Source organism: Columba livia, chromosome 27, assembly GCF_036013475.1.
Source record: "Columba livia isolate bColLiv1 breed racing homer chromosome 27, bColLiv1.pat.W.v2, whole genome shotgun sequence".
NCBI classification, from domain to species: domain Eukaryota; kingdom Metazoa; phylum Chordata; class Aves; order Columbiformes; family Columbidae; genus Columba; species Columba livia.
In genome coordinates, this window is record NC_088628.1 from 2,767,106 (window position 1) to 2,783,628 (window position 16,523).

Here is a 16,523-nt window from a genome sequence, read left to right on the forward strand (position 1 = left end):
CCTCAGAGGATGAGGATGAACCCACTGTTGTGCTCAGAGCGGAGCTGGGGCTGGGTGGGAGGCGCAGTGAGGTCCAAGGACGAGCCACCATCGCCATGTGTCCTTCCAGTGTTATCGCGCCGCCTGGGGGAGCCATGAGGAGGAAGCTCTGCAGCCCCATCATGTTTCAACCCCTCAATTCTAGCAGCCTGGCGTGCAGAAGCCTGTCTGGCGCTGCGGGGTGGGGGCACCAGGGGCATTTTATGGACTACATGCTGTTAAATGCTTTGCTGCTGGTCCCAGTGAGGCCGTCTGGGTTTTGAGAGCGCCCACGGACCCCAGCGCTCTCAGCATCTGCTCCTGAGCTGCGGGCAGCAGGACTTCAATGCTTTCTCCATCCATCTTTCCCTATGCAAAGCAGCTTGAACCCCCCGGGCTGAGCAGCTGCCCAAGCAGTGCCGAGGGCACGAGTGTCCTGTGCTGGTCCACCCGGCAGAGGTGACACAAGAGACAGCACCGACGGCTTCAAGATGTGCTGGCCTGAAAATGGGTGTGAGGTTGCTCTGCAAAGAGGGAAAATAGGGTGATGGGGAGGAGCTGAAGTGTTTCTTAGAAGAGAGGAATAAGCATAAAATATTTAATGGCCCTTGCAGCTAAGGCTTCTTTCTCATCCCGGCTGCCTTGGGGAGGGAGCCGTGCGGGTTGTGGGTGCCCAGCCTGGCAAAGGGCTGGATTTTGGGCTGGGTGAGGGGTGACAAGGAGGGGATGAAGAGGAGATGCAGTGCTCATGCTCGGAGGGGTGTTTGCAGCTGGCGGGGGTATTCCCGGTCTAGGTGTATGTGTGAGAACCCACCGGGGACATTGTCACCAATGTCCTACCTGGTCCCCTGCCTTAGTTACTGGACTGTCCTCCCTCAGTGAGGATGTGTGATGTGGTTGGGGTCTCTGTGTCTGGGGGACAGGACTGGCGAAGGAGGGGGACAGGCAGGTCATGTCTGCGCCATCCTCGCGGTTCAGCCCACAGAGCACGTAGGCTTAGATTTCGCTCTTAAAACCACCCAGAGCCAGGCTGTAATTAGGCTGTGTTGCCTTGTAACTGGATCTCCCAGCATGCTGCTTTGTTCTTGGCTTACCCTTGACTTTCTCCAGCGTCTTTGGGCGAGTTGTATCCCTTTGTGCCTCAGTTTTTCCTCTGTCCTGACTCTTGCACCACAGGTGCTCTCAAGGCTGTTCAGCAGCATCTCGGGCAGCTCTTCCCCCAGGAGTCTCGGTCTCCTCCGAGCCCTCTAAACCTTCTCACCAGGAGCCTTTACAAGTGATTTATTTGCAGTTTCTCTAGGAAATATCAGAGGAGTTTGTGATGCTGGACTCTGTCTCTCATGTCATGCCTCCCGAACACTCTACGGCACGCTTTAATCTTCGGAATAAAATTAAAGCAAGACTTTCAACTTGGATTTCTCTTTGGAAGTCACTTTATTTTAAAACCACTCTTTTTTTTCTGATTTAAGGAGACAAAAAAAATGCATAACCTGAAATCTTGCTCATTTAAATAATTGCTGGGATTGGGCTTTTTTAAGTCGCAAGGTGGCTGGGCCTCCTTCCCAGTGCCCTGCGTCAAGGCAGTGGGGACATCAAATGGAGCCCTGTCTGTCCATCCCTTTCTGTCTGTCGGTGCGTCTCTTGGCGCCTGTTGCAGTCGCAGCCTCTGGAAAACGCGCTGGGTTTTGGGGACAGTTTGGGGCAGGTGGGATGGGCTGGGATGTGGGGAGCGGGTGGCAGCAGCCGGCGGTGCGGGGGACGCTGCCGGGAAGGGGGCGGTGGAAGGGACGCCGGGTGCAGGAACAGCCCGTGCGGCTCCGCTCGGTGCCAGCAGCTCCGCGCCACAGCCGCCCCCTCGCCCAGGGACACGTGGGAGCTTTGGCAGCGCCTTGTTCTGGAGGTGGGAGCTCCAAGCACCACAGGACTGTCCAGGCCCCGTCTGCCCTGCGGGTGCTGCATGAGGTTCTCAGGACCTGGGGCAGTGCCGGGCTGGGGGAGTCACAGAATCCCAGAATGTCAGGGGTTGAAGGGCCCTGGAAAGCTCATGCAGTGCAATCCCCCCATGGAGCAGGAACACCCAGATGAGGTTACACAGGAAGGTGTCCAGGCGGGTTGGAATGTCTGCACAGAAGGAGACTCCACAACCCCCTGGGCAGCCTGGGCCAGGCTCTGCCACCCTCACCCCAAACAAGTTTCTTCTCAAATTTAAGTGGAACCTCCTGTGTTCCAGTTTGCACCCATTGCCCCTTGTCCTGTCACTGGTTGTCACCAGAAGAGCCTGGCTCCATCCTCCTGACACTGCCCCTTTCCATATTGATCCCCAGGAATGAGTCCCCCCTCAGTGTCCTCTTGTCCAGCTCCAGAGCCCCAGCTCCCTCAGCCTTTCCTCACACGGGAGATGCTCCACTCCCTCCAGCATCTTGGTGGCTGCGCTGGACTCTCTCCAGCAGTTCCCTGTCCTGCTGGAACTGAGGGGCCACATCTGGACACAATATTCCAGGTGTGGTCTCCCCAGGGCAGAGCAGAGGGGCAGGAGAACCTCTCTGACCTACTGACCACCCCCTTCTAACCCACCCCAGGTATGTTCCTGAGCTCACGTTGTCCCACAACCAAACCCTTCAGGGTGCAAACTCCCTCCTTTCTCTGGGTAGGGATTTGCAGTGGATTTTCCACCCGGGCAGATGATGGCACAGCTGTTTCTTGGCTCTTGGGCTGGATCTGCCATCATGCATGTTGATTATTTATTCTTTTAGTTGCATTGTGGCTGTTTTTTTGCCCCGGTGAGTGCAGGAGCCCAATGAGCCCTGTGTTCCCTGGAGCACCAGGCTAGTGACTGGGGGGGTGTGGGCTGGTGGCCCCTGTGTCCCCAGCAGTGACAGTGGCCCTGCCTGCCCCAGCCCCTTCCCTTCGACCATGCTCTTGGAGAGCCTCTCCTGACCTTTCCAGCTCTGTGCCCTCAGCTGCCACCAAGCGACACGGTGACATTTCACGTCTTGAATGGCTGAGCAGTTTCATAAAGAAAAAGCCAGCAGAAATGAAACGCTTTGGCTTTTTGTGTCTGACAAATTAGATTTCTTAATCTGAAGCTTCATCCATCAGCTGGTGGGACCCCTTGGGGGTGGCAGAAGGTGGGACAGGGAGGGAACATGCGGCTGGGATGCAGGGAGGAAGGATGCACAAGGAAGAGGAGGGAGCGGTGTTACTCAGCAGTGTGGATATTTGCATTCCTGGAGGTCTCTTTGGGAAAGATGGGTCTTTGCATCAGGCACGGGACAACTGAGCTACCGCTGCTGCAGCCCAGCCTGGTTGAGATGGCAATTGCTCTTTCTCTCTCCCAAGCCATGAAAGCAGCGTCTTCACCTCCCTCCATCAATTAGGTGATGCTAATGTACCCAGGGCATGTGTGTGCATGGGGAAGGAATTTCCTCTGTTTTTGGGCTTTGTTGGACAGCTCTGTTCAGACTTAATGGTCTGAATAGATCGTTTGTTCAGGCTGGACATGAGGGAGAAATTGTTGCCATGAGGGTGGTGAGAGCCTGGCCCAGGTTGGCCAGAGAGGTGGTGGATGAACCATCCCTGGAGACATCCCAGGCCAGGCTGGACGGGGCTCTGAGCAGCCTGAGCTGGTGAAGATGTCCCTGCTCATGGCAGGGGGGGCACTGGGGAGCTGGGAAGGTCCCTTCAACCCAAACTTGTCTATGATTCTATGATTAATACAGTCTAACCCTGCTCTGGGGATGGGCATGAGGAATCCTGAGTCTCTGGAGACTTAATAAGTTGCTTCTCTCCCCTTTTCCATTTTTATAAATTGAGAAATTAAAAGAAAGAAAGAAAACGTGAAGCTTTCCATGAAGCGGGTGGGTGAGCAGAGCCAGCTCCCTGCCGAGCTGTCCTGAGCAGCAGCCACCACTGCCCTGAGGCTTTGGAGACCCAGCGTGGCGATGCTGGCAGCGCTGGAGCCGCTGTCCCCTCACCGTGACACGGTGCTGCTGCAGCTCCCTCCGTCCACAGTGTCTTTCTCAGCCTCGCCTCTCCCTGGTGATGGTTTTGTCCCCAGCCCTCGGTGCGCTGGGGTTTGCTGGTCTCGCTGGCTGCTCAGCAGGCTCTGGGGTGCCTGCAGGCTCTGGAAGCCTCTGCAGTGCTGCTCATATGGAAAACACTCACAGTAACCACAAAGAATGGAGAGGGCGCTTAAAAGAACAGCACAAAAAGAGGTCATCTGTAGGGGCCTACGGAATGGGGATATTCAAGCTGTAATTTCTGCTGGGGTTGACTTGAGAGACTCCTTCCCCTGAGCCCCAGGGCTGTGTTTGTGCAGATGTCCCATCCCGTGGATGTCGTTGGGCCGGTGGATGCTCCATCCCACCGGGAGATCGTGGCCAAAACACCCATCTGGCAGCCTCAGCGGCGTTTCCTCGGGAGGGCTGATTAACCCTGTTTTTTTTGGTTGTACGAGTCCTTGTGCATCAGCTGCTTTGGGCACAGTCCCACAGGAGCGTAAAACATGAATCCTGCACAACTGTGGCCGCTGCGATGGGAGAGGAGCGTCAGGTGTGACACGGGTGCCTGAGCTGGTCCCAGCTCGCTGCTGACCTTGGAAGGGCTCAGGGACGTGTCCAACATCTTGTTTAGGTGTTGGAACAGGGTTGGAGGGCTCAGCAAGGCGCTGCACCACCACAAGCTGCTGCCTGCTATCACCCATCACTGCGCTTTTGCAGAAGAGCTGTTAGAGAAACGCCTTCCAAATAAGGTTCCAGATGTGCACGTTGCAGTCTTTTCTGTCCTAACATCACCCAGAACGTCCCCACCACCCCGAGCATCGGGGACACGCAGCAAAGTCCAAGGCCAGGGCTGTGTTTGAGGCCAAGGTGCCCAAACCCAGCTGGGCTTTAAGCAGAGCAAAGCTTGGGCACAACAGGCAGCAAACCCCCGGAACGTGGCTGCCAGAAGATACCCAATGGGTGGAAAAATCCCTTCATTCAGTTTTCTCGTGTCTCAAGTGCAAGTGGGAGAGCTGGACCTGGATTTTCCCCAAGTGGAGAAAAGGGCTGAAACCTTGTGCCCAGGCGCCAGTGCCGTGGATGCGTGTGGCACGTCCTCCCGGCTCTGTCGTCTCGATTTGAGGATTTGATGCATCCTGCTGTTTAAAAATAAATAGCTAGTTATTTTGGGCCAGGGAGACAAATCAAGAGGCCAGTGATTTCTTCAATCATCCTGCATGCCGCACAGGGGAAAAATTAATAAAGTACCTGCCAGCCCCAGAAGCTATTTGTTAAAGCCAACGATAATGATGGGCAAAATTGAGTTCTGCTTATGATGGGTTTGCTCACGCTCCTGCGCTCCCGCTCCCTCTCCAAGGCATTGCTGTTCCTGACGGCGCCGTGGGGGGGAAGGAGATATTGATCTGTGATGGGGTCTGAGCTTTGCCAGCGTTGGGAAGAGCGGCACAGAGCTCTCCAACCTCTCTGGGTACTCGCTTGTGCTCTGAGAATTGGGTCCTTTTAGGTGTTTTGGGATGCAGGAGGTATGTGGGTTATCCATGGAGTCTCTGCCCTGTGGATATTGCTCATTTCTTGGTGAGTTTGGAGGCTTTTTGGGGCTTTGCAGAACCCACCCAGCATGCGGCTGATGAACACGGCTGCGTGTGGGATGGTTGGGAGCAGGATTCATTCTCTGCTTTGCTGCAGACCAAGGGAACGTTGTTTTTCCAGTTAATTCCTCAACTTTCTCATCTGTGAAATGGGCAGATGTAGACCCATCCTTCATCAGGAGCCCAGGGCTGGTTGTGGATCCAGGAGGTTTTCACGACAACCCTGAACTTGAGAAGACCAAACTTTCCTTGGGCTGTTGATGACTTGCCCATAGAAGCGGCCAACATCATCCGCCTCCTCAGGGCTGTTGGCTTCTCTGTGTTGGCCCTCCAAAGGTTAACCGAAAAAACATTTGGCTTCTGACATTGAGAATAAAACACCACACGGTGGGAGCATCCAGCACCTCTTGATTGCAGAGCCAAAGGTGTAGGAAGGTTGGCTGAGCCTCTGGGTCTTGTTGCCATCCAGCTGCTGCCGTTGGGTCTTCCCAAAACTTTCCTCCTGATCAACTTATTTCAGGAATGGCAAAGGTGCAGGATTTCACATCAAGAGCAACGGGGGTTTGTCCAGCTGGGAGATGGGGCTGTTTATTAACTGGTTTGGTGCTGTTCGTGTCTTGCGTTGCCCTGGTGGAAGATTTACCCTGATGTGGCTATGAGAGTAAGAGCCAACCCCAGGTACTGGTGTGGATGCCAGAGGGAAAGCTGAGTGGGTGAAGGCTCGTATCCCGCAGCCATATGGACAGAGGTCTCTTCAAGAGGTGATTTGAGAAGCAAAACCTTTCTCCCTCCCAGTTTTGGTGATGCCCCATCCTGCTTCTTGTCCACAGAAGCTCTTTTGGCAGCAGGGACGCTGCAGACAGCCTTAGCCGCTCCATGTTTTGGGTTTTTTGGTGATGAATATTCTCCTCCCCCACAAAATACCCCCCTTCAGGCTGCTTTCATGTTCAAAGCGAGAGGAACGTGGCTCCTCCTGCTAATGAACCTTTGCTGGTTGCCCCAGCTCGTGGGTGGGTGCGAGGAGCAGATCTGGATTTAGCTCAATGCTGACGAGGCTTTGGGAAAAAGGGGGGGAAAGTCCCTTTGGAGTTTACTGTTGCTGTGAGACGCGGGCTCTGTGGCTGGAGTTAATGGGAAGGTGTCCATGAGGTGGTACCAAGTGGCCCATGAGCTCCACAGCAGTGGGTGAAGCCCCCACCCCACTTACCGGGTGGCTCACAGGTCCCAGCGTGGCACCGATGAATATTTAAACCAAGAGTTGATCTACATCCAGAGCGTTTAAATCAGTTGCGTGTGTTTAAGCTGCTGATGTTGAGCTCCTGGGAGCCCATGGGTGGGAAGGACCTGTGGTCAGTGGTGTCTCACCATGGGTCTTTCCAGCTGGGTTTGTGTTGGGGTTCTGGGTTCCCTTGTCTCTCCTGCACCCTCTTTGCAAGCAGAGCAACACATGGACTTTTTAGTGACAAAAGAGTCTGCAGTGATGGTGAATGAACTCAAATGGCACTGCTTTTGGAGGAGCTGAGAGATGATCTGCTTCACGCTGGGTGCAAGCGATGGGTTGAATCCTAAATCTTGTTCTCAGGCTCTGGGGGCCCATTTTCATCTCGGAGTGGTGGGTCTGAGACCAAACTACCCCAAGGACCCTCCAAAGGGTGGTGGGTTGGGGCTCCAAGCTGCAGGGACCTCCCCAAGAACAGTCTCCATAGCACCATGTGGCAGCCCCTGCGAGCGGCTCGGCCCTTCGCTGGCACAGAAAAGACAAATTAAATAAACATGCTTGATTGCTTAAACATTTGTTTTTTAAATTAGCAGCAGCTTTTTTATATTAAAGTATGTGGATATGCTGCTGGGGAACACTTTAGCAAGTTGTTTTTTTTCTTCCTGGTGCTACTTTTCCAGAGTGATTCCTGATTTGAAAACCAAATGCAAAAATGCAGGCCAAGTTTGAGGTTTAATCCTGCAAGAGATGTCGATGGGAAGAAGCTGCGCTGCTTGGAGCCGTGGGGCCCTGTTGGGATGTGTGATGAGATGGGAGCCGAAGGCAGCGTCGTTTGCAAACTGTGCCTGGAGAAAAGGGCTGTGAACAGCTCGGAAGGGGCTCCATGGACGTCCACAGCTTCTCAGGAGAAGTTTTAGTGACCTAGGAACTGTCAAAATGTTGAAACCGCCTGCAGGGAGGTGTTTGGAGATGCTTTATATGGGAGTTTAATGGTTTATGCGCTCACAGAGACGTGGATCTGCAGCCCTTTGCTATGGTCTAGCTGAGCTGGGCTTAGGGACCAGTTGAGCTCAGGTTTAGTGTCCTCCCCTCTGCGTGGCACTGCAGGTGACCCTGTGCCTCTGGTTTTGTTCTTACTCTTTGGTTTCTGTCCTGTTCAGATGGCAAAGAGACAGTCTGGCGTGAGGGTTACAGCTTGGTCGGTGTTACAGGAGAAGAGGAGTTTAGATGCTGCTTTAATAGTAACCAAGATTGCCAAACAGCATCCGTGGGAAGGCAAAATGCAGCCAGAGAGATGCTAATGCTCCACGTTGACCTTGCTTGAGACATGTGGAGGTTTTGCCGTTTCCATGCGCTTGTTATCAGCTGCTTAAAATAGCATCTGTCCAAAAAATAACGCCGAGAGCCGAGCGGGGCCGGCTGGGTGTGCACCTGTGGGAGCAGCGCTGCTGCTGGGGCTCCCGGCTGTGGTGGCGTTGCAGATTAAACCGCGCTCCCGCAGTCAATATAAATAGAGTTCCCACAACCCCGCTGCTTTTTGTGTCATCCCCCCTGGGCTGTAGCAAAGCTCCCGGCAGCTGGAGCCGGCGGGAGGACCCTGGGCTGGTGCTGGTCCCTTTCCCTCTGCATGGACCTCAGGCCACATCCTTAATTCTTTAATGAACGGATGCATCCCCGCGTGAGCGCAGCTCCAGCTCGGCTGCGGCGGGTCCGCGCGGGGAGGGGATGCTGCTCCGCACCCTGGCTCCGTGCCCTTCCTAACGGCGACCGCTTTGTTGTTGTTGTTGTTTTCTTTTTACATATTAGAGGTTTAATAAATGGAATTAAATACTGTGAAACTTAAGGTAATTAAATGTGGAAGCAGAAGGAAAAAAAAGAAATTGTAAAGCATCCTCTCCAGGAAACTAATAGGCTCCATGCCTCCTTATCTTAATGATTTTCATAATTTAGCTGAATGCAGAGATAATGGATCTGATGAACCTTTCTGGAGCTAACTTTAGATTTAATGGGCTTCTTGCTGGAGAGCGGGGTGGGGGAAGGTGCAATGAATGTGCTTGAGGAGGGAGATAAGAGCAAGGGAGGCTGAAATAAACAGCCCAACGGGTTTTCCGAAGGCTCGAGAGCTGTTGCATGTCCGCAGATGAGTGCTCCATCCTTCCCACCTGGAATTAACCTCGGAAATAATTGTCAGAGGCCATGTGATTTCCTGCGGCACTGCCAGCGGGTTTTGCCTTTCTGCACAACCTCTGACCCTCCCGGGGACGAGGGAGCCGCAAAGCCGGGATCATCTGCGTTAATCTGGTCTCATTGAGGCGGGATCAGTGAAACCACCTCACAGATTCACTGTATTATGGAGCAGATTGAGGGACTTAGAGAGCAAATTTAATAAATATCATTTCGATATTACTCTGCAGAAAAAAAACTCCACAGAGCGGCTGATGTGGAAGCACCTTGGGAAGGGTGGTTGATAGGGATGTGTTTGTGGAGCTGGGCAAGAGGGGATGGGGAAAATGTTGAATACTGATGTGGGGTGGGGGGAACGGGAGGAAAGGGCCAAGCGCTGGGGCACTGCGGCACGTGCAAAAGCAAGTAGGGCAGAGCGTGCTTGGGGAGGGTGGATGTTTGCGAAGGGATGGAGATGGGACCTGCGCCTTCGGTTCCTCTCCGGTGCAACCGTGAGTCTCCTGCTGCCTCCTCGACTCTGTCACAGTTCGCACAGGGCGCTCTGGCTGATTTAGGAGCAAGATAGAGATGCTGAGGTTGAGCTTGGACCCAAAGCAGCTTTGCCGTGTGGGTGCAGTGACAACTGCTCGCGATGCAGCCCCAAAGTGACTCCCGGGGCCGAGGCAGCACCCTCCACAAGTGGCTTTACATGTGGTGGTGAAGCTCTTTGGATTTTGTTGGTTTGGTTTTTGCAGGCAGCTATTTGAAATCAGCAGCTGCCATGTGGGTTTGCGTTTGCTTTGTGCCGGGCAGGCGGCACGTCCGGGGAGGTCTGGGGGTCCTGCGACAGCTCCAGGTTTGGGGGTCCCGTGGTGTCTGTGTCTCAGGGCTCCCCGTATTTCCCAGGGGAGTCTTTGAGCTGTGCTCTGAAATGCCCAAAGCATCTTTGGGAGCTCTCCAGTGCAAAATCAGAGCTGTTGGAGCAAACCCAGCTCAGGAATGGGGGGACATGAGATGGGTGCTGGCACCTGGGGTGTCTGAGTGTGACCTGGGGAGCAGGGCCAGGCACTGTCCCCATGGGCTCATCTGCATGGTGCAGCCAAACAAAACCCTGTCCCTGCGGCCCAGGGACAAAGAAAGTGATTGCAATGGGAAAGCCCAAACCATTTCTTGCAGGGCTGGCTGTGGCGAGCGAGGTTTTGGCTGTGCCAGGGTCTGGGGATGTCCTGGGATCATGGATCTCCCCGAAATGTCCTGCGCCGAGCACCCGCGGCAAAGGTGCAGCCAGAGGGGCTCGTTTGGCTTTGTCCCCGGCAGGACCCCCTGCCTGCTGCAAAAACACTTGGGTTAGGAGAAATGTGTGACCTCTCGCTAACCCCCTTCTGCTCTCGCTCTGCAAGATGTTAAAAAGGAGGGGGAAAAAAAGGAAAAAAGCAAAAAAAAACCCCACACTGTGGCCAATCCGAGGAGGGTGAGAGCTGGGGACCATATCATTAAAATGCTAAAAATGAGCGTGCTGAAAACAGACACAATTGGGTATTTAAAGCTCTGAATGAAAAGAGTGTGTGTTAGCCGGCTTGCGGAGAGCCGGTCTCCCAGAGCCCTTGGAAAATATGTGGTCAAGCCCGCACCATTAACTTTTTGTTTCTGGTTTGTAAAGTAGCTGTGAAATCCCGGGGGGGCCGGACCCCATGTCCCTGCCAGGCCGGGGGACACCCCTGCCCTGCGGAGCGGTGGCTTTGCCAGTCGCTTGATGTATGTGGGGCAGCCTTTTGCTGGTCTGCGACAATCTTTATCCCAAAATGTGTCGCTTATCATGGGGACTTGTGTGGCCTCTGTGTCCCCAGGGACCCCTCTGCCACCGCGGGTGGGATTTGCAGCAGCCGGTCCCTGTTGTGCTGAAGCGTGGGCTGCATGGATGGAGGGGCCAAGTGCGAAGAAGCTTCAGTGCCGCCCCAAACCAGCTACAAATCGACTGGTGAATCACCCCAAAGTTACTTCAGGGCCGTTGCATCATTTGTTTGCAGCTCCTTCAAACTTAGGGGTTGCTGGAGGCGCCAGCTCGGGTGCCCAGGGCTGTACCAAGCGCTGTGAGGTCCTGCAATGGTTTGTGGTGCCTCCTTTTTTGTGGAAATGTGGATTTTCGCAGCCGTGCTCAAGCAGGGGTTTGCCGCAGCCCAGCTGGTCCCTGGGCGCAGGTTGTGGCCCGTGTTGAGCTGCGGGTTTTTTAGCCGGGCGCAGCGTGCACGAAGGTGTGCACGGGGTTATTTCCATGCACGTATACGAGTTTCCTGCATCTGCTTGTGCAGAGGGATCTGTGTGGGTGCAAAGTGCCCCTAAAACATCTCCTAGGGCAAGTATTAACTGCCAGGCTGGGCTTAGCTCCAGCAGGCAGGAACAGATGAATCAGACGCTTAATGGTAAAATCAAACCTCTCAAATTATTAAAAACAACCCAGCTCCAACGGGCTCCTCTCTGCTGTCCAGGGAGCCCCAGAGAGAGGGAGCAAGAAGGGATTTTTTTAAACCAAACTGGGGTTTTTGAGCCCCCCCGCTCCCATATCTCCTGGCTGGCAGCCTCTCCGAGGGGAAGTTTTACCCCGCCTCCCGCGCTCTCGGATGTCAGGTTGGCAAGAAAAATCCCATCTGTTTTCAATCTGGATCCTCACTTCCATCCACCCAGCCTTTCTCCTCCCCGCGCTCCCCCGCTCCCAGCCCCCAGCGCTGGCGTGCGCGCCCGGCAGGCCTTGCTGATGCTTGATTTTGTAGGCTTTTTTCGCCTCAAAATGTACGTGGCCTCCTTTGCCCCCCGCGTTCCCCCCCGTCTCCCAGCACATGCTCCAGCGCAGCCCTTCCCGTGCTGGGGCTGCCAAGAGCGGCTCTGTGCTCAACCCGCTGCACTCGCTGGCTCGCTGAATTCCCAGATGACTGAGGGTTTTCAACCCCGAGCTTTCAGAATAATAAAAAAAAAAAAAAAAAAGCAAAATATCTGTGTGAAGAAAAAAGAAAATTAGAAAATAGCCAAATGGGGGGGGGGGAGGAATTTTGTTGTGATTTTTTTTTTTTTGGTTTGGTTCCAGCTTCTTGGTATGATTTGGAAAAGAGCAAGTACAGCGTGTTTTGTTCGTGCCCGGAGATAACAGAGCTGCTCTGAAATCCTATATAGAGTCAATGCAAAGGCGCGTATGTAGCAATCGTGATATCCTAATCTCTCTCTGAAGAAACCCTTTTGTTGCACACCCCCTCTCGCCTCTCTCTTCTCTGTCCTCCCTTGCTGCGTTTATGTCTTATTTAAACTATAAAGTCCTCAGGCTAGGAATTACCTTCTCTCTTTACAGATGGCTGCAAGAGCTTTGCACGTCTGTGGAGCTCCATGAAAAATAAATGAGAAGGTTGTGGCTTTTGTTGTTGGCTTTTCTGCCTTTTTTATTTTTCTTTTCAAAGTGTTTGGAGGTGAGAGTTTATCTGATGGTGGAACCAAGCCCAAGGTGGCAGGGACCTGATGAGAACTGTTGGGTTTTGCATTGCCAAAAATCTTTAGGCGGGGTATTAGCCCAGCGTCATCGGGACCACTCAAACACCCCCATGGCTGGGGGGTTGTGCTCTGGATGAGTTTTGGGGGCCCTGGGGGGCACTGAGTCCTGCTTGGGTGGGATGTGCTGAGGGAAGAGCTCAGCTGCGCTGCCTCAGTTTCCCCTTCGGGCAGGAGAGGCTGAGTTAATGCTGGGGGGAGCTTTTGCTTTTTATTTTGGGGAGTCCTGTGAGGACAGGGCTGCGTCTGAGGGGACCCCAGAGGGACCAGATGCACCCTGAAGGACCAGGCGGGGCTCCAAGCCCAGCCTTGGGGGTGCTCTGAGTGACCAGGCTGGGCGGGGGGACCCCAAGGTCAGGCCAAGGGGGGGAACCCAAAGATTCAGCTCCAGAGTCCCCGATGAGGACTCGGTACCGCCAGGGGTCTGTGAGGGACCCGGAGGGGGATCTGTGAGGGACCCGCCGAGGGGTCTGAAGGGGATCTGTGAGGGGCCCGCCGGGCCGCGGCGCCTCCCCCGCCCCGGGCCCCTCGCCCCCTCGGGCCCGCTGCCCCCTGAGCTCCCCCGCTCGCCCGGGCCCCGCCCCGGCCCCGCCTCTCTCCGCCGGGCCTCGCCGGGCTGCTCCGCGGGGTCGCGGCGCCCGTGGGCCCGGAGGCGCCGGGGCCGCCGTGCCGAGGGCGGCGCGGGTGGGACGGCCGGTCCGCTCCCCTCCCCTCCCGGTAAGTGCCCGTTCCGCGCCCGTCCCCGGGGGGTTCTCCCGCTGCAGCCCCTCCGCGGAGCCGAAACGAGACTCGGAACAGTCGGTTTGATTTTAAAATATCATTTTTTTCTCTCGTTTTGAAGAAGAGGAGCCGGCCTTCCCCTGGTAGCGCCGTCCAGCGCGGCCGGGGGTGATGGCGGGTCCTGCCGCCCTCTTGGCGGAATAAACCTTAAAATTCCCCTTTTTGCCTAAATCTTCTTGGCCGGGCGCGATCTGTCGAGCGGTGGGGAACCCCTCCACCCTTCTCCCCCTTTTTGTCCCTCTAATTCCTCAGCGTTTTGCTGCAAAACAAGAGACAAAGTGTTAAAAACCGTGCCCAGCATCCCCCATTCATGCTGGAGCGCTCGCCTGTGGTACAGAGGGCCGGCTCTCCCGCTCACCCTGTTCTCCAAATTACCCCTTTTACTGTATTTTTGTTTTATCATACTGGAAATACCGTTTATTTTTTAATGAATAAAGGCAGCCCAGATCTGCAGCACGACGCTTGGGGCAGGACTCGGGCTTTGAGCGTTTGAGTAACGTAGAAAATGCATTCACTGTAAACATTGCACAACTTCTGTGCTCGGTTCCCAGGATTAAAATATAACTCGCTTTCTCCATTTTACATGACTTGCTTGCTAGCCATTATACTACTGCTCAAGCTCAAGGTGTAGATTTGTCTAAAACACCTAATTTTAGCAACATAAGAGGGGGGGGAAAAGCTCCATTTTTGTTGCGGGAGCTGTGTAGCTTGAACTTTTCTGAGAAATGGCCATGTTTTATCCCTTTATGATTTCTTTCTCACTCTGGCAAAGGCAAAACACTTTTCTGTTGCAGGTAGGTTTAACGTCAAGGCTCTAACTTTGAATTCGCAGCAGCTGGTCTGACTCGAGGCAGTTAACAGAACACTTGAAATTAAATTTAAATTTATATTGTTCGTTGGCGGAGAACCCTGCCGCAGTTAAGGAAAAAAATGTAAAGATTAAGTTGGTCATTACTATATATGAAAAGCAGTTTTAAACATTAACATTATGGTTCCTCTCTTAAAAAAAAGAGAGGATTCTCCAGCCTGTGCTTTGTATAGCTGCGTCTTGCTCTCCTTTCATTTCTCTTCTCCTGAAAACGTCACTTAGCGGAGGAGAAATCACAAATTCAGGCGCTCTGGGATTGCCACACACGGAGCAGACGAACATCTGCCGAAAAGAAGAGGTTTTTCTGAGAATAACAAACCACCTGCACTGAGAAGTTTTTCTTCCCTCATAAGCAGCTCCGCGTTGGGTGTCTGTGATTCAGCGCTGGTCCGTCTGGCTGCAGAGGTGCTTGGCAGCCCTGGTGTTTTACAAGGCTAATCTTTATTTACAGACTTGCACTGTTGTTGGGTTTTGTTGTTGGGTTTTCGGTGTTTTGTTTGCTTTTTGGGGTTATTTTTTTGCCAAAATGGAGGAAGTGAAAAAAGTGCATTTGAGTTAATCAAGCTCTTTTAGCAGTTCCTTCGTGATTTGCGTTTTGTGTAACATAAGGAGCGTCTGGAGTTGATTGGTGCCTCCCTCTCGCTGGCTGTGGGGGCGTGTGTTGGGATTTGGGCTCCAGGATGGTGGGTCAGGCTGGTTCAGACCCAGTTAAACGAGGTGGTTCCACACCAGGGAGGAGGGATCTGCACAGGATGGAGTAAAAGCCACAATGCTCATCATCCTTTCATGTTGTTCCTCCAAGAACCTGCCGAGCAGAAGGGAAGGTGTATTGTATCATCTGGGGAGCGTGTCATTGATCCTGGTGCGGAAGAAGGTACATCACCTGCAGGAGAAGCGCAGACGCTTGTTCCAAATCCTGCTGCCGGTCAGGGTAGAAATGAGGGTTGGGGCAGCGTCGAGGCTCCTGCTCCGCGTCCTCCTCCTGCAGCCAGAAGGCAAAGCAGTGGTTCTTCAAAGGCGTTGAAACCAGAGAAGGCCCAATTATGCTTTTGACTTGGAAGAGAGACATATCATTTTTTAGGGGGGGAGATGAAGGTACCAAAATAAACCGTCTGAAGGTTCAGTGTGCAGACAGAGAGTGAATTTAGTATCAGGTACTAAATTCCTGCAGAGGTGACAGTTGCAGCAGGTATATGAGGAAATCCCTCATTACCCTGCAGAGCTGGAAAAGCAGGATATGGTGTTTTATTGTGTTTCTTAACCTTGATCACAGTGAGTTTCAAGCACCCTCTTTACCCTCGCTGTTGAATCTGGCCTGTGGGTACAGATTCTTGTACGGCGCAGCTATTTCACTAGATTTAATCTCTAAGGAGCGTGCCAGAAAAACAGCCTTGGGGAACTGGCAATCTGCTGGCTTCCTTGTCTGTGATAGCGATGCGTAACTCCTTTCTGTGAAGTGTTGTAGGGTCGACCAGGGGAAAGAGCTGAAGTGCCACGTTGTTCGGCCAAAAAGAGCCAAGGCAGAAGGGAGGCTCGTCCAGCTCCCGCGGCAGCAAGGCCAGGAATAGACCCGCTATCTCTGATTTCTGCTCAAGCGTCCTCATTTGTTGCATGTGAGTACGGGCCAAAAAAGAACAGCAGTGCTGGCGTCACCCGGCCGTGTCTAAAGGAGAAAATTGAGGTTGCACGATCGCATCTTGGTGCCTTTTCTGGGGCTGCCCCGTGGTGCAAGGTGTGGGAGTGACAGGTTGTGAGACACCGCTCTGCAAAGCGCTGGGTTGAAGCCGCTTTACTCACTTCACGCTGGCTCCCGTGCAGCCCTCCTGTAGTAAGGGCTTTGTAGATGCTGCTCACCTGGGCTGAATTTTTAAACCAGCCACCTGGAGATGAAAGACTCTGGATCCCATTTCCAAGCCATTCTCTGCCCTCAGTTTGAAGAGGTTTTGAACCCCAGCAATACTTTTATTCCCATGCAAGGCTTTGCTGCTGGGCTCGGCGGAGGTTGCGGCGCATCCCGTGGCATCAAGGAGGTGTAATCTTGTTACACTTGAATTTATTTCATGCTGTGTTTGCCGGCATGTAGACTGAACTGGTAAAATTAGGGCCTGCGGAAGGTGTGAGACACCGTGTTTGTTCAAATGCTGACAGTGGGAAAACATCTGTTAGAAGCTCTCTTTGAAGGAGTAGCTGCCTTTCCAGAACTATTTTGTAGGAGTAATAACTGTTGTGGTGGGTGAAACCTGAATCAGGAGGCACCTGGGGGATGTTACAGCTGGGAACGTGCACGGGCTGATGCAGGATGGAGATCTATCAAACTGAGCCCTGCAACACCTTTATTTTCCCCATGCATCTTA

General features: G+C 53.6%; 1 protein-coding gene across 27 annotated transcripts in view; it reads left to right on the forward strand.

Annotated features, from left to right (window-relative positions):
- The window catches only part of PTPRS (protein tyrosine phosphatase receptor type S), a 148,313-nt gene that overhangs the window by 9,429 nt on the left and 122,361 nt on the right, over positions 1-16,523 (forward strand). For 3 of the 27 annotated variants that reach the window (XM_065042582.1, XM_065042587.1, XM_065042593.1), the window contains exon 1: positions 13,175-13,238. The exons of 20 other annotated variants lie outside the window; for them this stretch is intronic. The gene's annotated coding sequence lies outside the window, so the exon portion shown is untranslated. Of the gene's footprint in view, positions 1-13,086; positions 13,239-16,523 lie in introns of those variants that run through there. 4 more of the 27 variants (XM_065042598.1, XM_065042603.1, XM_065042578.1 and 1 more) reach the window with 3 other exon arrangements.